This window comes from Myotis lucifugus, unplaced genomic scaffold, assembly GCF_000147115.1.
Source record: "Myotis lucifugus unplaced genomic scaffold, Myoluc2.0 scaffold_36, whole genome shotgun sequence".
Lineage (NCBI taxonomy): Eukaryota > Metazoa > Chordata > Mammalia > Chiroptera > Vespertilionidae > Myotis > Myotis lucifugus.
In genome coordinates, this window is record NW_005871084.1 from 2,325,702 (window position 1) to 2,349,446 (window position 23,745).

Here is a 23,745-nt window from a genome sequence, read left to right on the forward strand (position 1 = left end):
CAAGAGGTCATGATTTGATTCTTGGTCAGGGCACATGCCTGGGTTGCCAGCTCGATCCCCAGTAGGTAGCACACGGAAGGCAGCTGATCAATGATTCTCTCTCATCATTGATGTTTCTATCTCTTGCTCCCTCTCCCTTCTTCTCTGAAATCAATAAAAAATATTTGAAAAATAAGAAACAAAAAACTAGACTTAAAATAAACCAATGTATTAACACTAAGTCACCCCTTATGCAGCACATGTACCCTAATTCACAATATAGGCTCAGAAGGTACCATGTGCTTTGTGTGGCCATTGGCCCATCTTAAGACCTCAGATATTAAATAACAAGTCTTTTCGTAGCTAGAAGGAGAATCTTTTTAAATAAAATTGAATATTTAATATTTAATAAAGTAAAAGGGAATTTCACTAAATAGTTCATGAAGTAAAAATGTCACAGAGTTACAACATTGTCTAAATTCGGGCAGCCCCACCTGGATGGTACCTGAGGAGGCATATTTGCTCTTTGGATCACTAAGAACTTGTTTTCATGCGTTTTAACTCTTTTCTTTGAATCCTTTTTAGCTCAAATACTGTTCCCATCCTTTATCACATTTTTTCCTCCCCCAATATGTGAGTAAAATATTGTCATTATCCCCATTTCAAGGATGAGCAAACTGAGGCTGAGAAAGGTTGTATGGAGTGCCCAAGGTCACACAGTGGGTTGCCACAGGGCTGAAACTGGAGCCAAGTCCCAATTCTCCAATTGTCAAGGTCATTTCACTGTGCAGTGATCCAGCATCCTCAGCCTGCCCGCAGTTCATTCTAGGGCTCTGGAGCCACACTTACTGCCAGCTGGGAGACCTCAAGAAAGCTCATTAAATAACATTGCTGTTCCTTGATTTGCTCATCTGTAAAATGGGTAAAATAATCGCACCTGCCTCTGGGCTGCTGTGAGGATGAAACGAGCCGATATATAGAAAGCTCCTGAAACAGAACCAGACCCAAAGGAAGAGCACAATAAACACTGGTCATTGTTATTCTCCTGGGAGAGGACCAAACACCGGGAGAAGAAATGTGTGAGCAGACCTTCACTTGGGGAACAGCTGAGAAGTACTCCAGCCCATGCCGAGGCTCAAATGTACCTTCGTTTGTTGAATCATTGATAGCCAGGGGAATACCCAGCTCGTAACCTGTTAGGCTTGGGCCGCAGGAAAATGTCACCCTAGTAGTGAGAGAGACATTAAATATTTTACTCTCCCAGCTGCTCACAACAAAGCAGCTTGGGGTGTATCCATTACCTCCTCGTCAGATCTCTCGAGTAAGGGGGGAAAGTCTTACAAAACCCACACTCCAGAATGTAAAATATTTGTATACACCAAACGCCTCGCAGTTCCTAGCTTTGCAGAATGAATAAAAGTGGGATTTTCCAGAAAGAGAAAGTGTTATTTTCAGAAACAGAAACTGTCTACATCCGACACCTCTGCCACAATATACGGTGTACGTCTCGCCAACGAGAGACATGCTACACCAGGCAGCCCAAAATAGTCTCAGGCTGTTTATCAACAATGTGCAATTGTACATTGGAGAACCCGAGCCGAACGTATTCTGACAGTCACACGTTACACTCCTATCGAAATTGCTTTATTAAATGGTTCCTATGGTCGCATCGGAATGTAAAAGTAAAATTCTGTGCATTATAAAAACCACATCAACATTTGGGACAATGAAGATGATAACAGAGACGAAATCTTCTCATTTTTTTTTTCCTACCGAGACAAACATCCTTGATAAAATTTCCTATGGTTTTTGGCAACTTCACATGGACTGCTTCATCAAGTTAATCCTGCATGTTTAACGACTGATTGCTTCACTATCTGTGGGTCCCAGGCTGGGCTCCCTTCCTGATCACCTGATGGCCTCACCTGTTTACACAGGCACGCTCCCACAGGGAGCTTTTCACTGTTAACTGTTGAAAGAATGGGCCGAAGTGGTCACTACCCCAATCATTTCCAGGCCATAAATTCTCTATTCTCCCCCGTCCTCTACAGCCTCAGCCGTGCTCTTCCAATGCCACCAACCCCGACCATCACACGGGAGCCCGACTTCCCGGGACACACGTGGCGCTCGCCCCGTGCGCACTGGAGTTGGAGCAGAAACCAATCCGTGGCGGCTGAAGGCAGCTGTTTGGCTCACTGAGGGTTTCTTGTTTACTTAAACTGTAGTTCGGTGCATTTAAAAATCTGTTGATTCCGCATGAAATCCAGATTTCTGAAATTTTCTTAAATTGGTAAATCTGGCAACACTTGAGCAAGACAACTATCTATGGGGGCTGGGTAGTAACTGCCCCTGTTGAGTGCCACACTCCTCACCCAGCCAGCCTGGACCCCTCCCCCCACCCTAGCCCTTTCAGGAATGGAATTGGGACCCCTCAAATACTCTTACTATTCCTGTTTTGCAGAAAAGGAAACTGAGGCTTAGAGAAGGCTAAGTGTTTCCCTCAATATCATACAACTAGCAAGTGGCAAGCTGGAATTGCATTCAAAGTCTGTTTTGCTCCCAATTGGTGTTTTTAACTCACACACTCTTGCTCTCTTGTCCCCTTTTACTGGTAGCAAGGGATCAAGAATGTCAACCGGCAGGATAGACAGATCTGGGGAATTTTCAAATTCTTTATTTGCCAAAGGCACCCTTTCGGTTAATCATTGTAGGGTGATCTGAATTAGAATAAGATAGCCACAAATTTGTCATAAACTTCTTAAAAAGGTCAAAGAAAAATACCATCTGTGGAACCACGGACCATTTCTACAATAGGAATCTTTTTTTGGTTGACCCAGATTAACCTGTTAACATTTTACACCATTTGCTTTATTCTTAGGTCACTTTTGTGCATGTGTGCAAATTTCCCTCCAAAGCATTTGAGGATACATTACAGCACATTCCTTACCCTTAAAAATTCTTCAGGGGTAGTCTCTTACATTTCCTTACATAGCCATAACCATTAGTTAGTGACATAAGACAATTTATCATTAATAGGCTATCTAATACTCTTTTATCATTGACCCAACAATGTCTTTTATAGTATTACTAGAGGCCTGGTGCATGAAATTTGTGCACTCAAGGGGGAGGGGGTCCCCTCAGCACGGCCTGCGCCCTCTCACAGTCCAGGAGCCCTAAGCTGGCAGTCAGACATCCTTAGTGCTGCTGCTGCACTCGCCAGCCGTATGCCCAGCTTCTGGCTGAGCGGCACTCCCCCGTGGGAACACACTGACCACCAGGGGGCAGCTCCTGCGTTGAGCGGCACTCCCCCGTGGGAACACACTGACCACCAGGGGGCAGCTCCTGCGTTGAGCATCTGCCCCCTGGTGGTCAGTGCACGTCATAGTGACTGGTTGTTCCGCCGTTCGGTCTATTTGCATATTAACCTTTTATTATATAGGATTTTGCCTCCCAGACAGAATCCAGTCTAGGATCAGGAATTACTTTAAATGGCCAGCTCCTTTAATCTGGAACATTCCCATAACCTTTTTTTTTTTTTTTGTCATTGATGACACTGATATTTTTAAAGAGTACAGTCCCCACTCACCCCATCCTTTTTAAAAAGAAACAGACAAAACAGAATGTTCCTCATTTGAGCTTTGATGCTTCCTCATGATTGAATCCAGGAGATGCATCCTTGCTGGAAACTGCACAGGTGATGCTGTATCCTTCCCAGGACATCACATCTAGAGGCACAGATGTCCTCCACTCCTCACTGGTGTTTTCATTTTCATCACTTGGTCTATGTCGTCTGATTTCTTCACTGCATTTTTTTAACTTACAATCTGTGGGGAGACACTTGAAGACAATGCCAATGTCCTGCTCCTTATCAAAACTGGCATCCACTGAGGATATTGCCTGATCCCATCTTTATGATGTCTACGCCAGGATGACACCCCAGCTCCAGCATTCCCTCCACATGTATCAGTTACTTGAGCATTTCACTGTAAGGAGTGTCTCCCTTATTCCCTTTGTCTATTTATCCACTGGTTCTCAGTATGAATGCATATACCCTATTTTTCCCAATGGTTTTTAATAACTTGTTGTCCATAATTACTTTCCTGTTTAACTTGTCCCAGGTTGGGCCAGTGGGAGTCCCTTCAAGCTGGCACATATGTGCTTGACAGGTCCACAACATTCTTTGAGCATTTCTATATACTTTGCAGCAGGAACAATGTGCTCCAGGCTCATTGCATCTCTTCTGCCCAGTCCTGTTACTTCTAGTGGGGAATGATATTAGAGACCAAGATCTGGGCACCAGAGTGCTCATTGCTACTGAAGTGGCTTGAATTTTTGGCCCTTTGATGGACATGTATATGCAGATATCTTACACATACAAACACATGTACATGCATATATGTTACATAAGAATGCTTCTGCATGCACATATTCCAGAAATGAGTTCATACTAAAACTTCCAATTCTAATTGATCCCCACACTTTCTCCCATTCCATATTACCTGTAGGTCCCTTCTTCCTTAGTGAGAAGCCTGGCTCCCCATATCAATACATTTATTCATTTGCTTAATGCTAACATACATCTAGAATTTTTTCAGAATTGCTTTGCCAATATCACTATGAAAAATATACTAAAATATTTTAGGATTTTTTTTTGCCTTTCTCCCAACTTTGTCTAAGACTGAGCATTTATAGTAAAATAATTCCATTGTTCCTTGGATTTTGTTTCTCCTTCTTCCCCTCTTTATCGTGGTTGTGGTACTCATTTGAAATGGAATTGGGTTCATTCCTTTTATTTTGCTTTCAGTTTTAGGGTTTTCCCCACCTTCATGTTTTATTGATTCAAATTTATTTTTTGAACGTGTAGAACATTAACATGCTCCTCAGTCAAAACATTGCTAAAAGGTACTTAGCCAAGTGGCTATTCCTCACATAGCCCCTTCTTGTCCCCACCCACCTCTGGTTGGTAATCAGCTTCACTGTGTTCTGTTTATTCTTTTTATGTTTCTTTTTATAAAGATAAACAGATATATGTATTTCTTATTTTTATCTTTCTTATACAGAAGTTGAATATATGTGCTCCTTTGTACTTTGTTTTTCTAACTTAGAATCTCCTGGAAATCATTAAAATTCACTTTTCAGACACTGATTGCAAACTAAGTACTGAAACATTATAATATGTGTCTAAATCATTGTTATGGAAAACTTTGTAAAGAAATGTATAGATTCCACTATGCTTTGCTCCCTTCCTGCTCTCTGTTCTTTAAGACAGGAGTCATCATCCACCACTCCACGTCCTAAGGTCTGGCTTGCCTTTAGGGACCCAACTTCAGCAGGGCTAGAGTGATTTTTTTTTTTTTTGTAGAGAGAGGGAGGAAGGAAGAGAGAAACATCAATGCGAGAGAGATACATTGATCAGTTGTCTCCTGCACATGCCCCAACTGGGGATCGAACCTACAACCTAGGTATGTGCCCTGACAGGGAAATCAAACTGGCGACCTTGCGGTGCACAGAGCACACCGGTCAGGGCTATAGTGAATTTCTTAATCTCCAGGTAAGATACTCATGACTTTCCAGGGACTTAGGACTGGCTACTTTTTTATCTAAAATGGTGGCCCCAATAGTAGCAACTAAGTAAATATTCACATATAGGAAATAAAAAGGAAAGATCACTTTGCGAACCTTTAAACCCTGACAGATAATCTGGCAGTTGTGTCCAATGGCCATAAAAGGAACCAGGAAAGAAGAGAAGGCATTAGGATGACTCAAAACAAACCCAGCACCACTGCTGGAAAACTCACTCCCAGCCCTGCCCTTGGCAAGCCAACTGCAGTTCAAGGCTAATGTTCTGTGACTCCTCCCAGCCTCCCCACCAAGAAGGAGAGCTGCTAGGAGTTCACCCACTTTGTCACCACACCCAAACTCAAAGGCCTGGAGAGGGCTTGCACTCCAAACTCTCAACTCACCAACAAGAAGGTGGTTAGTATTGTGGTACTTGGCTTTTCCAACTTGGCCAATCTCTCCAGTACACAAAGTCAAGGAGAAAAAAGAATGACTAAACATGATTCCCACCATAGTGATTTTAATGAGCATACAGAAATATAAAGGGAAGAAAGCCACAAATGAAGTTGGTATATTAATATCATAATTAAAAGTCTTAGGGGATTAACATGACACAAACACAATCACTGTCAGATAAGGCCTTGGATGGATGGAATATCTGAGGGGCTCGGCCTCAGTCCCTGTCCTATCTGGTTGAGGCAGAGTCCTGTCCACAAAACCCAATGGCTGGGAACATGACGCTGGGCAGAGCCAGCTGTAGTGGTGCCTGAGGCCTCCCCTATGGCTAGCCCACCTCCACCTTCACCTTCACCTCTTCTCTCTCACTTTCCCTGAACTGAACCCTGGAGGGAAAGAGAAGCCAGTGGCTTTCACAAGAGGAAACTACATCCTGGAGTTTAATCCTAGGCCTGCAGCAAAATCTTTTCCCCTTCATGAACTTTCTGACCAGGAAGGATGGTCATATGCTAGTTATCCTTTTTGTTCACCAAGATGTTTGTAAAAACAGACTTTTAAAAAGTTAATTTTATTGGGGTGATATTGGTCCACATGAACATATGGGTTTCAGGTATGGGATTCTATGTTACAAGATCTGTATATTGCACCATGTGCCCTCCACCCAAAGTAAAATCTTCTCCTGTAACCATAAGTTAGGACCCTCAAACACAAATGTTAAAAGGCCCAAAGTTCTTCCTAAAAAAAAAAAGAAAGAAAAGAAACATACCTAATAGAAATAGACCTAATTCACACACCCAAAGTTGTATTTAATGGATTCTAACTTAATTTTTCCTCTCCAATTAAAAAACTGCTTCTGTTCTACAGAAATTATTTAAAAGGGTCAGTATGTCTGACTGAAATGACATCCTCGAGAATCAGTAATCATGGAGCACCTCTATTACTAAAAGGGGATGATGTCATAAAAATATCTTCACTTTCCCAGATAGGCAACTTGCAGAAAAGGATTTTCTTGAAACAAGGGAAAATAGAGGACTAATCCAGCCAAAAAGGAAGGCTGAATGGTCTCCAGTTGTGTTTGTTGTTGTTACTGTTTTTAAAGAGACTAGGGAAACTGTGCCATCTATGAACACCATGTTCAAAGCAGCATTATCCACAATAGCCAAAGGTGGAAACAACCCAAGTGTCCATTGATGGATGAAGAGATATCTCACATATATACACAGTGGAATATTTTTGCTTTAAAAGGAAATCCTGACACATGCTACAATACTGTGAACCTCAAGGACATTATGCTTAGTGAAAAACCAAGTCATGCCCTGGCCGGAGTGGCTCAGTTGGTTGGGCATCATCCTGTGCACACTACAGGTCGCTGGTTTAATTCCCGGTCAGGGCACATGCCTGAGTTGCAGGTTTGACTTCCAGTAGGGGGCATGCAGGAGGCAGCTGATCTATGTTTTACCTCCCATCGGTGTTTCTCTTGCTCCCTCACCCTTCCTCTCTCTCTAAAAATCAATTTTTTTAAAAAAAGAAAGAAAGAAGCCAGTCACAAAAGGACAAATACTCTATGATTCCAATCAAGTGTAGTGGGTGCTACGATGGGGATCCACCTAGACAGTGGTCGGCAAACTCATTAGTCAACAGAGCCAAATATCAACAGTACAACGATTGAAATTTCTTTTGAGAGCCAAATTTTTTAAACTTAAACTATATAGGTAGGTACATTGTTATTAACTTAATTAGGGTACTCCTAAGGCAAGGGTCCTCAAACTATGGCCCGCGGGCCACATGCAAATACAAATATTGTATTTGTTCCCGTTTTGTTTTTTTACTTCAAAATAAGATATGTGCAGTGTGCATAGGAATTTGTTCATAGTTTTTTTTAAACTATAGTCCGGCCCTCCAACGGTCTGAGGGACAGTGAACTGGCACCCTGTTTAAAAAGTTTGAGGACCCCTGTCCTATGGCTTAGGAAGAGCCACACTCAAGGGGCCAAAGAGCCGTGTGTGGCTTGGGAGCCGCAGTTTGCCGACCACAGACCTAGGATATATATCAGTAGGGGCGCCTGTCTGTCTTAGGAGTTGTCAAGAAAGCTTTTCCCAAAGGAGATACCATAAAAATTGACATCTAAACTGAGACCAGTAAGCTATGTAGGAGTGAGATAGGTGAGGGGAAGGGAAAGGTCATTCCTGATAGAGAGCACAGTATCTGCAAAGGACTCAAGGTAAGAAGGCACACAGCCTGTCCATGCGACCAAATGCAACTCTGTCCATGTGACGGAAAGTCAGAGGGTGACAGCGAAAGTAATGAGCAAGGAAGTGAGAGGTGAGCAGATAACCAAGAGCATTAAGGAGCCTAGAGTTTATCCTCAAAGCAACAGGAAGCTTCCAAGGGCTTTCAGCATTAAAGGATTTACACTCTAAGAACTAAGGCTAGATCATCCTGCCCCAGGGACTGCTTCCATCCAGCAGAGACACTGCCTGGAGAGTTGGGGAGGGGGCAGTGGCCTGTGTCCCATGTCCCTCTGATTCTAGTCTCCCTAGCTGACCCCTATAGAAGCTGTAGCTCTTCAGAAAGCTAACTGATGCCTGAGTTACAGGGTGTTTCAGGTAAGAATAGTCCAGCCCCCTATGAGGTCCCGTGCAGGTAGACACTAGTCATGTGAGGCTATTTCAATTTAATTAACTAAAATGAAATTAAAAGCCAGTTCCTCCATCGCATTAGCCACATTCAAGTGCTCGATAGCTACATGTGGCTGGTGGCTAGGTACAGAGCACCTTTATCTCATCACTGAAAGTTCTATTGGACAGCAGTGGTCCAGGATATACAAGCAGGATTGGATCTAAGACTTGCCAGGCATCTTGGCTTTACTGCATTAAACCAGCATGCAACTGGGTTGGGCATCATTCATGAACACACACATACACACATACACACATACACACACACACACACACACAGCTCTAAATAAATTTTTTAAATTACAGAGTAAAAACCTAGATAACTGGCAGTCCCTCACAATATATATACAAGCTACAAATATTCTAAGATATCACTTACATAAGGAGATACAAGGCATATTTTTTTTCAGGCCACTAAGAAGAATTCTAGAATCACACTCATTCTCCAAAGCCATTTCTAAATCCTCCAAATAATTGGCCAAAGTAATTGAGGAAGGATAATACACCCTGGATTAAAATTATAAAAGGCCATTTTGACTGCTTATGAGCCAAAAAAGCTAACCTTTCAAGGCTTTTCCTCTCTTGTAACTCAATTAGTAGGATTCATATTATTACAGTGCCAATTCTTACTCTAAGTTCTAAAAATAAAAGGCAAGACATATTGCATTCCAAGTGGGTAACAAATCTGAAGCCAAGGACAGAAATGGAAATTGATGCAGGGAGGAAATGAGTTGTGCTGTGAAATGAGACCCACGCCCAGGAGAAAGGTTTAACCCTTCATTTTTAGCTAGCTAACAAACCAAGAAGCCAGAGGTGGGCGATGATTTCTGAAGCCAGAGGTGTTTTTATTTTCCTAGCTGCTCAGGGAGTAACTGACCAGCCAGGCGTAGAGAGGCGACGCCCAAGAGCCCAGTCCCAAGCCTCCATGAAGAATCTGGTAGGTGAGTTCCCAATGATTAGATGGCCCTCCCAGGTTGGCCAAGGCACAGGTGGCTTTGGGAAGTACCCACACAGACCACTTGCGGTCTTTGTTCAGCATTCTCAGAGTCCAGGCATGTTAAAGGGAGGGGCATCTAAGAAAGAAACAAGAGCTGGGTGTCTGCATTGCTCAAAACCACAGACAGGCCCAGGAGAGCCTAGTCACCCTGCTTCCTCCCCACCCCCCACTCCCCCCAGCTGTTTTCTGCCTACCCTCAGGGCAACCCCTTGCTCATGTGCTCCATCTCTGCCTGGATCTGCCCTTTGAGGAAATGAAAATCAAGATCTATTTGGCTTCCTCTTCTGTGCCCTGTGGATACAATCCTTCCTCAGGTTAAAACTATTTCTCTAGAGAGCCTTTCCAAGAACGCCCACGATCGGCTTTTATACTCCAAACCACCAAGAATGGAAGATCACGTATTTACCAATTGCTGGCTTGGTTAAAATCAGGAATGGTAAGACTCACTGGGCGTGCCAGGGTAAAGCAAGAAGAAGGTAGTATATGCTTTATCTCCAGTGTCAGGAAAACAGCCAAGGAGGGCCTGGAGTAGACGGTCGAGATGGGATTTGGAGAAGAAAGTGAACTCAGGAGGAACGGGCATCTGCGCATTCCCCATGCACAGTACATGGCATGGGTCCTCCAAGAATTGTTTGCTTGTAATTCAGATTGAATAATGGATTAATGGTAACACTAGCCAGCATTTATGGAGCTAATCCTTTGTGCCAGTTACTGTTTCAAACACTTAATACATATACATGCATTTCACGCTCACAAAGACCCAGTGAGGTAGGTTCTGTTATTCCCATTTTACAGATGAAGAAATGAAGGCCAAGAAACTTGCTCAGGATCTCACAACCAGTACACAGTGGAGCCAAGATTCCCACCTAGTCAATCTGGTCCCAGCATCCTGCTCACAAAACCGTCATGCCTGGAACTCCTTCAGCTTGCTCTCAGCCTCAGAAAGACCTCAGCCCAGAGGCCTCCCCAGGGGCCCCGCTCACCCAAGCTGCCGATAGAAACTGCAACCCCAGATTTTAGGGTTGGACAGGATATTTCTAGAGTAACCCACAGAATTTTCCTTTGCCTTGAGAGGCCTGTGTTCTACACCAAATGGCACCATCAAACTTAGTCACCAGGTGCAATAATGTTCAGTTTGCAATGTCAGAGCCTCCTCTCCACTCTTCATCTTCCTCACCCCATGACCCTCATGAGACATGAGGCTCCTTCCACTGGCTCCGGCCAGACCACTCTGAGAACAGAGTGCCCCAGAGCCAAACCACGGAGATAAGAGCTTCAAGGGGTGAGAGGGGCTAGAGGAGGAGAGGCTGAGATGCAGACTTCCACTCAACCACTCAGACAGTGGGGCAGCTTGCTCATAAGGGCAAACCAGGAGTAAGAAACAGGTACATCGAGCCTGCCAGCTGCAGCAGATTTCAAGTTCATGGCATTCTACCTATAGGTGAAGACATCCCGACATGTCCTGCTGCTAAAGAGAAGTAGGAGGACAGAAAGAGGGCGGTCAGACATGGGTTATTTAGTGTCTCTGCTCTACTAGGGATATGGACTTTCATTTTTATCAGGAGGAAATTTCGACTCAGTGCTAGTACAACTGATGGGGGAGTTAGATGGTCAATCTTTTAGCACATCCACCTCAAAATAGAGCTATTTATAACCTACTTTAGAGAATAGGTTAGCAGTCCTTCACCCACTCACATGTTTTACTGAGCATGATCTAGTCCACTCCTCAGTACTGGGTTGGGCACATCTCATATTTCAGACAATTCTGTTCTCTGCCTTACTTCATTTTCTTCTTCTTCTTCTTCTTTTTTAGAAAACTCTGAAAGTTTATTTTGTGTCTAAGGAACACATAGGTGAAGTTAGTCTCAGGGGTATGGAATGTCTGGCCCGCAGGCCACATAAGACCCTGGAAATCATTTGGTCTGGCCCTGCCAAGGCATCAGGGATGAGTTAATTAAAATTTGACCAAATATAACAGGCTAATTATTAAGTTGATAATTTTGTCTGGCCCATGAATGATGTTATAAATATCCAAATGGCCCTTGACAGAAAGAAGGTTCCCCACCCCTGCGAACAAAGTGATAGAATAGTTCATTGAGTTCCAAAGGAAGAAGGCCCTACCTCTCCCTTGGGAAACTAGCATTTTACTCTTCTCTGCTCAGGCTCACTCAACTCTACATGGACAGACAGAACCAATTTAAACATGGAGCATGTTCAAAAATACTTCTGGTGAAAGTTTTTTATTTCTACAGGAAAATGTGCTTCAGGTTCTAATTCTGCCTTACTTCCGACCCTTCAATTCATCTTTGTAATTCCCGAACGATCTGAGATAATCAGCTTTCCCTTACTGAAGCTTCCGAAAATCAGGGAGGAGTCATTTTTAGGCATCAGCACTTTAAGTTGATTGTGGAGTTTCCTTTGTGATAAGTGACGATGAGCTGTCAGGGGCTCGTGATTCACTCAGGCCACCCTTAAAGGCAGTCTGCTCTCAGGCTCCCAGGTCTAATTTTACCGGAATCCCTGCTGATGAAAACCAGTGAGCTGATCATAACGCAGTCTCTAAAGATTTGAATGTCCTAACCAGTTTGGCTCAGTGGATAGAGTGTTGGCTCTTGGACTGAAGGGTCCTGAGTTGCAGGCTCAATCCCTGGCCCTGGTTGGGGTACATGTGGGAGGCAACTAATCGATGTGTCTCTCTCACATCGATATTTCTCTCTCTGTCTATTCCCCTCCCTTCCAATCTCTCTAAAATATCAATGGAAAAATACCCTCGGTGAGGATTAACAAAAAAGTAATAATGATGAAGATTTGAATGGTATCAAAGAGACAAGTTAGTTTTCTAGTCACATCAAGAGCCATTCTCAGCACTTTTCTTGAAACAACCAGAAAAAACACAGGAGGCAACACAGCCCGAGGCTGGAAACTGATGATAAAATACCTGGCAGGGAATAGGCAGGCTCTACCTTTAGTTTTGAGACAAATAAACCAGATGGAGAGCCCCAGGTTCCCACTGCAATCCTTCCTGTGCTCTCTGAGGTCTGACCTGTGATTCTGTTGCTTACACCCGTGCTTTACAAGAGTTAAGATTCCTCATAAGGAACATTTCTCCTAAAGTGTGAAATTCCACTGTTTTTTTCTATTAACTCAAAAACCAATGTAGTAAACAAATTATTAGTTAGATATAACGTATATAAAGATAACATCATACAGTATAGAGATACATAAAGACATATAGTATATACATATAGTATAAGTATAGAGAGAGATGAAATATGGCCTGGTCCTCCAATGCTTATGGTTGGCAAATGCCCACCATAATTCGGTGTGACAGATGCAAGGAGGAGAATCCACAGGAGACAGCTGTCAATTACACTTGAGCTGGGACTGTAGAGAAGGCAGAGGGAAGAGGGAAGTTCTTTGAGTTGAGCCTTGAAGGTCCAGTTGGGAGACTGGAAGAGAGAGGAGAAGGGCATCTCAGGAGAGGAAACCGTGGAAGTGAAAGGTCTAAAGCACAACAGGACAGGGGATTCATTGAGTTATTAAAGTGGAGGCGGGTGCAGGAGGAGATGGTTGGCAGAGGGGGCTGCAGAGATGTGGACTAAAGCCTCGCAGGTTAGAGGCATTTGGAACTTGTGTGCTAAGTAAGCACAGGCCACGAGAGGCTTAAGCTTTGAAAACAATTGTCTCCAGACCACAAGACAGATACTCGGGTAGCTGCTGGTAGGCAAGGCATGGCTCCTGTCCTTCTGCAGCTTAAATGGAAGACACGGGCAGGGATGTGTCCCACAGAAGTAAGGACACGGAGATCACCCTGGAATTAGAAGCACATGCAGGGTGACAGAAGAGAGGGAGCACAGTTGTAGGAACTGTGCAAAGGGCCCAGAGCCTCTTCAACAGGAACTGGCCTAATCAGACCTGCATTTTGGAAATGACCCTGACCATGAACTCCAGAGAGAGACAATGCTAATCGTGGCCAAGACAGGCTGCAGGAAGTTCCTCAGTCCTCTGACCTCTGGATGATAGAGACAGGGGCGAAGGCAGTGCAGGCGGAGAGGAGGCCACGGAACCTCTCAGAGGGAGAGGCAGCAGCGGTTCACAGCTCACCTGGTTGGGGCAAGGGCTCAGGCAGGACAAACATCAAGGAAGATTAGGGGTTTCTAGCTCAGGTAGCTGCTACTGTAACCCGAGGCAGAGCAAGCAGCTCAAATGGGAAATAGTCTTAGTTTTACCCTCTCATTGAGAGACCCTTCAGCAACAGCATTTTAATGGGCCTAGCATTTTGCTCAAGAGGAGGTGGCTTCCACATTACCAAAGGAAGCTAAATTTAGAACCTAAACCAAACCTAACCAAACCGGAACCCCTCACTTTCTCTCTCTGAAACCCACTCTTGCCCAGTCTTCCTCATTTCAGTAAAAAGCGACTCCATCCTTCCAGGTGCTCAGGACAAACACCTGGAGTCGTGCTCGACTCTGCTCTTTCCCCACACCCTGTCCCTAAAGCCATCAGCAAACCCTATTGGCGCTGCCTTCCAGATGTTTCCAGAATCTAAAACCTCACCACCTCCATGCTGGCCATCTGGCTGAGCCACCATCATCCTGTCCTGCTTCGTCTGCCCTTGCTCCGTGTCAGCCTAATTTCAGCACAGAAGGCAGACTGATTCTATCAAAAGGTAATTCAGATCGTGTGACTTCTCTGCTCAAAAGCCTGCTATGGATTCTCATTTCTCTCAGAGCAAAACCCAACATCCATGTAGCATTTAACCTCTCAGCCTCACCTCCCCCACCCTCACCCACTCTGCTCCAGCCACACTGCCTCTCCTGCCCTGGGCCTCTGGGGGGCAGGCAGTGTCTGTTCCCTGTGCCTGGAACACTCTCCTGTAGCCACAGCAAAACTCAGCCCCCCATCTCGTCCTTGCCATAGCTCAAATGTCACCGTTTTAGGGGACTTGCCCAACGACCTCTGTACTTGAACTGTGTAGTCCCATCTTCCTGATGCCCCTCACCCCCTTTTACACTGTCCCACACCCCTCACCTCCTAACAGATTCCAAAATGTGTTCATGTACCAGTTGTCTCTTCCCGCCAGCACGCATGCCTCCTGGGGTTTTTGTTCAGATATACTCCCAGCTCCGAGAGCAGAGCCCTGCATACAGTAGGTTTGTCAGAGATACTGTGATTGGATGACAGGTCACCTTGTTAATGAGGCCTCCTTGTGTACCGGCTGATTTTTTCCACTGTGTTTATCTCCAACCGACACACCACTTGTTAGAGGCCTCTTTCTCTGTCTCTCCACTCGAGCGTGTAAGCTCCAGGAGGGCAGGGAGTTTGTCATGTGGGGTTCAGAATGAGCCACCCCACGATGTGCCTCTGTGGTATGTGGATTATTTTAAGCTAAAGGCAATTTTAGCTTCAGGCTCAAGAGAAACCCTGCGCCTCCCTTTCACTACCTGGGAGAACTAGGGGCCCTTGCCCATAATAAGAGATTGTCAGCGATAACCCTTCTGACCCACCTATGGGGCCGGGCAAACTTTCATTTACTACGCATCTGCCCTCATCATCCTCAGTGACCCTGTAAAGCCCCCAAGGAACATGACCTCATCCCTAGCTCAGGAAGTCAGATGTATCTCGACCCCCTTTCTGTCTCTGAACCTCTCTGACTCTCTCATGCATGCGGGGGTTCCTATACATATGCATTAAACTTGGTTTTCTCTTGCTAATCAGCCTCATGTCTATTTGGTTATTAGAGCAGCCAGAAGGGCCTTGGGTAGAGGAGAGTTTGTTCCTCCCCCACACTCAGTTTTTCTCCTGGCTGTATCCAGAGCACCTAGAAAGAACAGTGCCTGGCACTATAGTAGGTAGTTGGTAGGTAGTGAGAGGTTTTAGATTCTGGAAACAGAATCTACATGTTTGGTAAGTGAGTGGAAGGAAGGAAGAAAGAGGGAGGAGGGGGAAAGTTGGGGCGGGGGAGAGGCAGGAGGGAAGAATAGAGGGGAGAGAAATTCTCACTACATATCATCAGGGTCACAGATAAGTGGCTTAAAAGAAAGGAACAATTGGTTCTTCTGGTATGAAAGACATTCTGTCAGGAAGCAGTGAAATAAGTAGGCATTCATTTAAAATCGATCCATTCACAAGTTCCTTTAGTAAAAAAAAAGTGGGGGGAGGAATATCTAATCATGATGGCAGGACAAAGAATAAACAATACCCTGGATTCCAATCAAAAGAATCATAAGTCACTGAATAATAATTATTATCATTATTTCTGGCTGCTTTCTCCTGTGGTTCTCTGAATAATAAATTCAAAGGACTGGCTAATCTCGTGATTTGCCATAACAAGTGAGGTGAACGCACTCTATGACTCAGTTCAATCTGAAGTCGATACTACACATTAAGGAAACAAAACTAACATCTGTGTTCAGTTGAATTCTGGCCAATTACTCTTTTACCTCCATTGCGACTTGTTTGGCATGCGGCCTATAATTTTTAAAGGTAATGACTGTAATAATAATATCACCTCATATTCATACAGAGCCTTTCTTCTAGAGCATTAATTAGTCTTGGTATACCATGTTAATTAGACCTCCGCCATTGTTGAAAGTATTTCGCCACCTGGTTCCAGCGCCTTCACCTTGCAGAAGGGAAACGGAGACATGAACAGATTAAGATGTGTGGCCAAGGTGTCAGGGCCAGCGGGGAAGGAGGCAAGTCCTGTTCGGCAAGCCTGGGATGCCACCCACACAGTTACCAACGGTTACCCAGTCTCCACCACTGGGGCGATAGAAAGAACTAGAAAAGCAGTAAGATTATGTCCTCCCTTCCCTCTTCATACCTGTCCTCAGGGCTCATTCCACTTCTAACCAAGTCAGCTTAGTTCCCTAAAGTGATCAGAAGCAAATCACAGACACCCCTAACTTTTCACAGTATGAAGTTAGGGAGAAGTTGATCAGCTGGAACAATCGTCTACTCTAGACAGTGGTCGGCAAACTCATTAGTCAACAGAGCCAAAGATCAACAGTACAACGATTGAAATTTCTTTTGAGAGCCAAATTTTTTAAACTTAAACTATATAGGTAGGTACACTGTTATTAACTTAATTAGGGTACTCCTAAGGCTTAGGAAGAGCCACACTCAAGGGGCCAACGAGCCGCATTTGGCTCGCGAGCCGTGATTTGCCGACCACGGGTCTAGGACATTTTCTGATCGGGAGTGTATGTTCATCTCTCCCTACCTCCTTCCCCAAAGATCAACAAGGCACTTCACTGAGGAGCCTCTCAAAAGCAGCTCTCCTTGATGTTGTAAATACTGTCCTGCCCCAAGGCAAGTAGGCAAACCAGATGGCTTCTCTAGATGCCACTCCAGCCCTACCGCTATGTGACATGTTATCTTCCTTTCTCTCAAAGGTTTTCAATGGTTTCTTCAAGGTAATTATCTATTAAGTTGAGAGTAGAATCCATTGGCAGAAATTATGTAAGATTTCAACCTGCTGTGTATCAACCATTCTCCTGATTTCAAGTCGAACTTGAAAGTGAAACTCGAAAGTGAAATTCCACTGCCATTTGTTCTGTTTTGGCAGTGGGTGGGGTGGTATGTATGTATGTACACATTTGTAAATGAAAAATTGAGGCTAGAAGGTTAACCAATAAACTGGTAATGGCTGCTGCCTTTGGAAAGGGAAATGGTACTGGGGTGAAAGGGACCAGTTACATTTACTGTACACTTACATCCTTTTGTAGCTTTTGAAGGTTTTATCATTTGCATGTACTACTTATTTATAAAATTAAACTGGAAAACAAAGAAAAAATATGTGAAACAAAACTGAAGCTTGGAAGTTATTTTTGTTGGATCCCTTCATACAAAAATAACCATTGATGATTCCACATCTTGGTTTACCCATGACACTAGACAACTATGGAGCTTACAAGGTAGACGGTGAGCTCCCCAAAGCAGGGAACCCTTGCCTTAAGTCTCTGTCCTTGTATTAGTTATGTATCGCTGCATAACAAATTACCCCAAATTTAGCAGTTTAATACATAAGCGTGATCTCAGTTTCAGTGGCTCAGGGTGTCTCTCAGGGCTACAGTCCGGTGTCAGCCAAGGCTGCAGCATCTGGCCCTGACCGGTTTAGCTCAGTGGATAGAGCGTCGGCCTATGGACTGAAGGGTCCCGGGTTTGATTCCTGGTCAAGGGTACATGCCCGGGTTGTGGGCTCGATCCCCAGCAGGGGGTGTGCAGGAGGCAGCCGATCCATGATTATCTCTCATCATGGATGTTTCTCTATCTCCCTCTCCCTTCCTCTGTCTGAAGTCAATAAAAATATTTTTTTTAAAAAGAAAAAACAAAGGCTGCAGCATCTGAAGGAAGGTTCACTCAGGAAGGCTCTGCTTCCAAGCTCACTCACAGGGCTATGGGCAGGATTCGGTTCGCATGGGCTGTTTGGGTCTTGGCCATGCATGTTTCTCCATGGGGCAGCTCATAATACGGCAGCTGGCTTCCCTTAGAGCACGCTTGCCTTGGAAGTGACTTCCCCTATTTGCCACATTCTATTCATTAGAAGCGCATCTCCAGGTCCAGCCATACTCAAGAAGAAAGGATACCCAAAAAAAGAAGCAGGCAAAAATTACAGTTAACAAGAATCCTGACATTTAACAGGATCCCAAATATGGTAAAAGTCATTTGAGGAAGTTCCATTTGAAAAGTCATATGGAACAAGCATGAGAGGTCTAGTGGTAAATGAAAACCAGAGAGACATGACTTCAGGCAAAACAACATCGACCCGGTGTGGCTCAGTGGTTGAGTGTCAACCTGTGAACCAGGAGGTCACAGTTCCATTCCCGGTCAGGGCACATGCCCGAGTTGTGGGCTAGATCCCCAAGGTGGAGCATGCAGGAGGCAGCCGATGGATGATTCTCTCTCATCATTGATGTTTCTATCTCTCTCTCCCTCTCCTTTCCTCTCTGAAATCAATAAAAATATATTTATATATTTAAAAAACACACACAGCATCAGCAGATGCCAGACATCATGAGCACTCAGGGACGGAGCTGGAGGCATCCAGGGAAGGCAAAAAGACAATGCCAAATTAACTTTTAAAATCAAAGTTGATCTGTTATGCCCACTTTTTAAATTTTGGCAACACTAGACATGATGTTTCTATCTTATTTCTTTAATGATTAAATATCAATTCTTGTATTATGTAATAAGAGAGAAATGAAACAGTCAGGAATAATGTTAAGCATTCTCTTTTTGCTAAGCCCATGTAGATCACTGTGGCATATAAACGTTAGAGTTCGAAAGCTGAATAAATCAACTGACCTTGAAGGCCACATTGCTGATCTTTCTGTTTGATCCGTATGAATTTCAAATTCACAAGTGTATAAAAAACTGTATGTAAAACTGTCTTGGAGACGTCATAGAAGAAAAATTTTAAAATCTGAAGTTGGAAAAGTTAAAGAGAACAAGATCTTTTCTCATCTTTTACTCATGTAAGTAAATCCTTAAAAGTATTAAGAAATATTCAACTGGTCCATTTCTTTAAAAAGTCCTTTGAAAACAAAAATGCAAGAGTTCACATTTACTCTGAACATTGACGAAGGTTTGACAGGATTCGCCCTGTGCATGCCTTCCTCTGGCCTGGCTCCCAAGTCATCACTGCAGCTGTAAGGACATCCTGCTGTATGTTTGCATATAGTAACAGCTTCGGGAACTTAACAATTAAAAGTGTCAGATCTTATCATCTGCTGAACTATGGTAGGCTGGCTTCCAATTCAGGGCTGGGTTGGTGGGAGACCAAGAAAAAGAAAACTCCTCAGAAAATGTGTGTGTGTGTGTGTGTGTGTGTGTGTGTGTGTGTGTGTGTGTGTGATGGTCACAATTGCATCTGAATATGGATTTTCAATAGTTTGGCAATCCTACTCCAGGCCAGAGAAATTACTTAATTTAAATTCTCAGATACACTGGGCCTGATGGGCAGCTCAGTAGTTCAGAGCGTTGTCCTGATATGCCAAGGTCAGGGTACATACAAGAATCAACCAATGAGTGCATAAATAAGTAGAACAACACATTGATGTCTGTCTCTGTCTCTCTTTCTCTCTCTCTCTCTCAAAAAAATTTTTTTTAAAAAGCAAAACCAAAAAAATAATTATCAGATATACTTGCCTAATCCTTACATTTTTCAGCCCTAAAAAATTTCTTTTTAAACAAATAGTTTTTATTCATTTTAGAGAGGGGAAGGGAGAGGGAGAGATAGAAATATTGGTGAGAGTAAAACATTGATCGGCTGCCTCCTGCTTGCCCCCCACTGGGGATCAAACCCATAACCCAGGGATATGCCCTCACCAAGAATTGACCCATGATCTCCTGGTTCATAGGTCAAGGCTCAACCACTAAGCCACACCAGCCGGGCCCTAATAATGTCTTAATTGGCTTTGGCTGAGGGGCTGCCTGATGGAAATAATAAAGTCCACAATCTGTGAAAAATGTATTTCTTTTGTGAACAGTTTTACCCTGAGAAAGATGATGAGGTTTCACACTTCCTTTTTCCTTCTGTATTCCAGAACACCCACGCCTGCTCCTCACCCCGATTAGGAAATGGTTTCTAAGTGGTCAGGAATCCAGGCTCAGCGGCAAGGTCCCTGATTCCATCTTCATTTGGACAGAAGACAACATCCTCGTCTCAATGTGTGTATATGTCTGGCTGGCCAACGCTAGCTGTCAAACAGGGCTGTGTTTGCATCAGCCAGCTGTTTAAAATTCATAAAAATAGAACCACTACTGGTCAGATGTGAGCAATCTCCAGAACGCCAGAAAGTAGGCCTTAACCGCTGGTCGGTCTACATCAAAATCTCTTGGGGAACTAAAGAGAAAACAAAGGGACAAACACAGGAGTCTCTACTTTCTCATTCTCTTGAGGTGAATGAGAAGCATAGCAGTAATTGGCTTACTGGTCTAGGCTGAAGTGGAAATATGAATTTCTGTTCTTGCCAATAAATAGGATCATATTCTTTTTGAGACTGTCCCACACCGGTCTGGAGAGTTTTTTAAAAATATATATATTTTATTGATATTTTACAGAGCGAAGGGGAGAGGGATAGAGAGTTAGAAACATCGATGAGAGAGAAACATTGATCAGCTGCCTCCTGCATACTCCCCACTGAGGATGTGCCTGCAACCAAGGTACATGCCCTTGACCGGAATCAAACCTGAGACCCTTCAGTCCACAGACCAATGCTCCATCCACTGAGCCAAACTGGTTAGGGCGAGCTTTGTGAGTTTTGATAATACTACCACATAGACTAAAACAGCTTTTATTTGAGAGCTCTGAGGATTGTTAAAGAAAATTTCCAAATTCTTCATTTTCACAAGAAGAATCTGGAGCTCAGAAAGATAGGGGAGGCGAATGTGAGGCCTGTGCCTCAGCATCCCCATCTGTAAAGCAGTGATTACTGTAGTAATTCAATCATCAAACAGTTATTGAATGCCCACTAGGTAACAGAGGCTTGGGATGAATAAAATATGACGGCCCTCTTCTGACGGGGAGAGAACCCGTAACACAGGATTATTACAGTTCAATATGGTAAATGCCAGGAAAGGGTGATGTGTTCCCGCTTTGGTGGAAATTTGGAGAAGCCGTACGGGAAGAGCTGGGGAGGCGCTCCAGGCCAGAAGGATGTTGCAGCTAAATCCAAACAATGAAGAATTGTGTTCCCTGGAGAAAGGGCAGAAGGGGCAAAGGTGCCTGCCCTCTCTCTTTGGAATTCTTGTGACAATAAGATATTTCGTGTGATGGTGCTTTGAAATCGGCAAATCCCTGCACAGATGTGAGCTATGAGGTTAAGTGACTTGATCAAGGCCACCTACAGCCAATGCATTACAGATTCCAGTCCGATGTCTGAGTTACACCACTCATCATTTAAATCACTTCTCCCATATGTTCAGATCCAGACATTTCCTGAAACCCAAGTGAATTTCTGATACACTAAAGGCATCCCAAAGAGGTCCAATTCCTGCCTTCCAAACAGCAGTTCTCTGCCTTGACTCACCCCAGATGTACCCCTGTTGGGTACAGAATCTCCAGGTGGGGGCTCAGGCATGAGTATATTTGATGCTGCCCAAGTATTTCTCATGTGAAGCCCAGCTTGAGAGCCGCATTTATTGCAAAGCCAAGAAGGGGCTACACACTCCCACATACAGAAAATTCCTCTGTCCCCTCTGATTTATACATCTTAAAAAAGGCTCCAGGCAACATGAGATCCATGTGTCTTGAGTCTGGACTGTAATATGGTTCTTTTAGGAAAACAGATTTACCCCCTGAATGATGACTGGCCTGGATGAATATTATGCTGTCTTTTCTGAAGAAATTCAGGCTGATAGCGAGTGGGGGTTGCCCAGAAGTATGACGAGAACAGACTGTCCAGACTAAAAATGCTCTGCAGAGAGGCCATAAAATAGATAATGTGCAGATTCTAGGAGAGAGGATGCACCTGAAGGAATGCAGGCAGGATGGCTAAGATGATAGATACTGAGGTGGATCTCTGTTTAATGAAAATACTAACAGCTTCTTGTGGTCCTTTGAAACTGATGACAGGCACGCAACAGGGAGGACTCAAAAACAACTCTTTTTTTATCCTCACCCAAAAATATTTTTCCCATTGATTTTTTTTTTTTGAGAGACAGTGGAGGGAAGAGGGAGAGTGAGAGAGAAACATTGATGTGAGAGAGACACATCGATTGGTTGCCTCCCATGCCCACCTGCCCAGGACCAGGGATGGAGTCTGCAACTGAAGTACATGCCCTTGACTGAAAACCAAACCCTCCATTGGTCTGTGGGCCAACACTCTCACCATTGTGCCAAACCTGCCAGGGCAACAACTCTATTTTTTATGTTTCCATTTCCTTTAATAATATAAGAGGGCCCATCTATAATAATAAAAGTGTAATATGCTAATTAGACCAGACAGCAGAACGACCTTCTGGATGTCATTCTTTATCCAGACGTCCTTCCGGATAAAGCCGCAGCAGTGGGAGCTGAGGAAGAGGTGGTTAGGGGCGATCAGGCAGGCAGACAGAGTGGTTAGGGGTGATCAGGCAGGCAGGCAGGCCAGCAGTTAGCCAGCAGTCCCAGATTTCGAGAGGGATGTCTGACTGACGGTTTAGGCCCAATCCTGCAGGGATCCCTGCAGGATCAGGCCTAAACTGGCAGTCAGACATCCCCCGAGGGGTCCGGGATTGTGAGAGGGTACAGGCAGGCTGAGGCACACTCCCCCATGCATGAATTTTGTGCACTGGGCCTCTAGTGTAAAATGAGAACTTTAAAGATAACAAATAGCCTGGCTGGTGTGGCTCAGTGGTTGAGCATTGGCCCATGAACCAGGAGGTTGAGGTTTGATTCCCAGTCAGGGCACATGCCTGGGTTGTGGGCTTGATCCCCAGCAGGCAGCCAATCAATGTTTCTCTCTCATCTATGTTTCTGTTTCTCTATCCTTCTCCCTTCCTCTCTCTAAAATAAAAAAAAAAATCTATTTAAAAAAATAAAGATATCAAATATGCCTGGTAGGTGCTGCTTAAAATGAAGTCATAAAATTCTTGTTTACATGATGCACAAAAGAAGGTGTAAAAGGAAATTAAATATTGGGGAAAAGACAGAAGCCGTCACCTTGACCACATATCAAAGGGCAAGTGATGACAGAGCTGATGTCCTTTCAACAACACGGCTGGTCTTCCATGTCCTGTGTCCTGGCTATGCAAAGTGAGGTCTGCAGACCAGCAGCATGTACAGCATCGAGAGCTTTTGAGAATTACATAACATCACTACCTGCCAAACCCGGGAGTGGCCTAGACACTGGTTTTCCTGGACACTGGTTTTCCTACATTTTCATAAGATCCCCCAGGAGATTCCCATGCAATTTTGTTTGAGAAGGGACTGGGGGACACTGTGGAAGGAGCCACTTTCTGGAAGATCCCTGACATCCATATGGGGCATGATCAGAGGCCAGATTTTCTTTAATTTCAAGTACTTCCCCCACCCCAGTTGGAACATCTTATTATTTCCCAAGTCTGAAGAACCCCAAATCATTCTTCAAG

The 23,745-nt window shown here is 44.1% G+C and overlaps 1 protein-coding gene across 5 annotated transcripts in view; it reads right to left on the reverse strand.

The window, feature by feature from the left end:
- ATP8B1 (ATPase phospholipid transporting 8B1) overlaps positions 1-23,745 on the reverse strand; it is a 109,651-nt gene that overhangs the window by 68,693 nt on the left and 17,213 nt on the right. The window contains exon 2 of one of the 5 annotated variants that reach the window (XM_023752627.1): positions 12,983-13,118. The exons of 2 other annotated variants lie outside the window; for them this stretch is intronic. The gene's annotated coding sequence lies outside the window, so the exon portion shown is untranslated. Of the gene's footprint in view, positions 1-11,364; positions 11,616-12,982; positions 13,119-16,495; positions 16,516-23,745 lie in introns of those variants that run through there. 2 more of the 5 variants (XM_014454405.2, XM_014454402.2) reach the window with 2 other exon arrangements.